This window comes from Sturnus vulgaris, unplaced genomic scaffold (assembly GCF_052056855.1).
Source record: "Sturnus vulgaris isolate bStuVul1 unplaced genomic scaffold, bStuVul1.hap1 Scaffold_156, whole genome shotgun sequence".
NCBI lineage: Eukaryota > Metazoa > Chordata > Aves > Passeriformes > Sturnidae > Sturnus > Sturnus vulgaris.
Genome location: NW_028276073.1, coordinates 3,013,514 through 3,016,013, shown reverse-complemented (window position 1 = coordinate 3,016,013; position 2,500 = coordinate 3,013,514). Strand labels below are relative to the sequence as shown.

The 2,500-nt window shown below is 77.4% G+C and overlaps 1 non-coding gene across 1 annotated transcript in view; it reads right to left on the bottom strand.

The window, feature by feature from the left end:
- The window catches only part of LOC148219259 (5.8S ribosomal RNA), a 153-nt gene extending 54 nt beyond the window's left edge, over positions 1 to 99 (bottom strand). Inside the window, exon 1 of the ribosomal RNA XR_015799874.1 lies at positions 1 to 99. This exon is cut by the window's left edge and continues 54 nt beyond it. This is a non-coding gene — a ribosomal RNA (5.8S ribosomal RNA).
- Positions 100 to 2,500: the final 2,401 nt, after the last annotated feature.

The window sequence follows — 2,500 nt, the reverse complement described above, 5'->3', positions numbered from 1 at the left end:
AAGTGTCGATGATCAATGTGTCCTGCAATTCACATTAATTCTCGCAGCTAGCTGCGTTCTTCATCGACGCACGAGCCGAGTGATCCACCGCTAAGAGTTGTCTGGCTTTCGGGACCGCTCGCGTGAAGCGGCCCCTTTTCTGTTTCTGCAGGGACGCGCGCGCCCCCGCGCGCCCCGCTTCGACCGTACGAGCACACACAAACGGAGGAGGAGGAGGAGAAAGCGCGGGGCAAAAAAGAGAAACCCCGCGCAACGCTCCGAAGGTCGGCCAAAGAAAGGCGGAGGGGCCCGCGCCCCCGACCGCCTCCCCCCGCGAGGGGAGACGCCGCCTCGCGTGCCGTCCTTCGGAGGCGGCCCAGGCGCCCGGGCTCGGCCCGACCTCCGCGCGGAGGGGCTTGTGCGGCAACGCGCCGGACCGCGGGGGGCACGGTGGCCCGCCCGGCCTCTCGATCACGGGACGACTACGCGTTCGCGGGCCGGGGGCGCGACCGCCGGCCCCCGCCGCTCCCGGCTCACTCCCTGGCTTCTCCTTTTCACCGCTCCGCCGACTCGCGGAACGCCGCCGCGCCAAAACGCGGGGGCCGGCTCTCCCGCCAGCGGCCCCTGAACGTCGCCCGAAACGCCACGCGGCGGCGGGACCGTTCCGCCGGCGCAACCCCTGGCGCGGGACCGCTTGCCCGCCGGAAGGCGAACGCCCGGCGGGCCGCGCTCCGCCACCGGCGCCGGAGGCGGGACGCCGCCGAGACCCGAGCCGGCATCGCGGAGCGCCCGAGGTCTGCCGCTCGGCAAAACCCCTCCGCCACCCGCGGCCGCACTCCCGGGACCGCCGCCGCTTCGCACCGCCGAGCTGCCCTTCCGCGAGCACGCGCCCAGCGGGCAGGCGTACGGCGGCTGAGCCGGGGGGCACCGCCCGCTCCCCTCGTTTCCACTCGGGGACCGGACGGGGAAGCGCCCCCGCGGCCGCCCCGCACGCCTCCCCTTTTTTTTGGCCCACACGCGGCCGGGAAGGGCGACGGGGAAGCGGACGGGCGGGGCCCGGGCCGGGACGGCCGCCGGTGAAGGCGGGCGCCTCGCGGCCGACCGTCCCCCCCCCCCGGGGGGGGCGGGGACACTCGCCGAGCGGCGACGCCGCCGCTCGGCACGGGGTCGCCCGCGCCCGCCGGACCTCCGGCGATGGAGGAGCCGGCCGAGCGCTGCGCCCCAACGGGCGGGGACAGCGCTCCGAGTCAGGGGTGGCCGGCGGCCGGCGCCGCCGCGGTGCGGTTCGAGGCGACAAGGCCGTCGAGGCGAGAGGCGCGCGGTCGCGCCTGACGCGGCGCCGCCCGCGAGCCCGCGGCGGCGGCTAAGGAGAAAGAGCGAGAGAGCGCGGCGGGCCCCGGCGGCCGCAACCCCGCAGCTGAGGTAGGTAAGGCAGAGAGCGCGCGCCCTCTGCCGGCGTCGCCCCGCATCGCAGAGGCCAGCGGGGTCGGCCCCCCGCGGCCGATCGCGCGCCGCGGCCTCTCCGCCGAGACCGGGCCGCAGAGAGGGGGGGGGCAGGGCGCCCCTTCCCCGGCCCGGCACGGGTGGCCCCCGCGCGCGGGCAAGCGCGGCGGGACGCCGACGACGGCGAGCGCGGCCGGTCGCGACGGACACGCCACCGCAGGGGATCGGCGGGAGTAGCTCCCCACCCCTCGATGGCGCCCCGCGCCGCCACCGCCCGACACCCGCTGCCGCCGCCGCCACCGCCGCCGCCGCCGCGGCGGGGCCGTGCCGGGCCGCCCGAGTCTTTAAACCTCCGCCCGGCTCGGCGGCCCTTTCGGCCCCCAACAGGCGTTTGACGACGCCGAGGGAAACCGGCAGGAGACCGCCGAGGCGCGAAGCGCTAGGTACCTGGCCCTGGGGTGAGGGAAACGACCTGCATGGCCCCGCCGGGGTGCCTCCCCCGCTGCCACCCTCGGGGGAGCGTCCACCGGCGGGGGCGCGCCCGACGTCCGCTGCCATCACCGCGGCAATCCTTCTCGGGGCCCGGGGTTTCCCTCAGTAGCCCGGCGCTGCGCCCGAGAGGACCACCGCGGCTCGGGCCGCCCCGCCGGCGCGGGGAACACGGCCCAGCCACCGAGAAACCTCGCACACCCCCGGCCGAGAGAGGCCACGGCGACGACGGTGCGGACCGTCGCCGCCGCGCCACCCGGCGGCGGCTCGCGCACGTGCGCGCTCCCCCTGGAGGCGCGACCCGGAACTGCCGGAGCCCGGCCCTCGGGAGCTCCTCTGCCGCGCGAGGAGGCCGCTCGGCCAAGGAGAGCGGGATTTTGCCGGGCGGCAAAGCCCCGCGTCCCCCCCCGCGCTCTGGGGAAGGGCCGGAGGAGCCGCCTCCTCCGAGCCCCGAAGGCCTTCCCGCGCGCACCCTTTTTACACACGTTGGCCATCGCCTTGCGCCATCGGCCGCCGTTGCGCGCGACGGCCGGACGGCCGGCCGTCGCCCGGCGGGCGAAGAGACGACGGAAGGGGGGCGGGTGCGCCT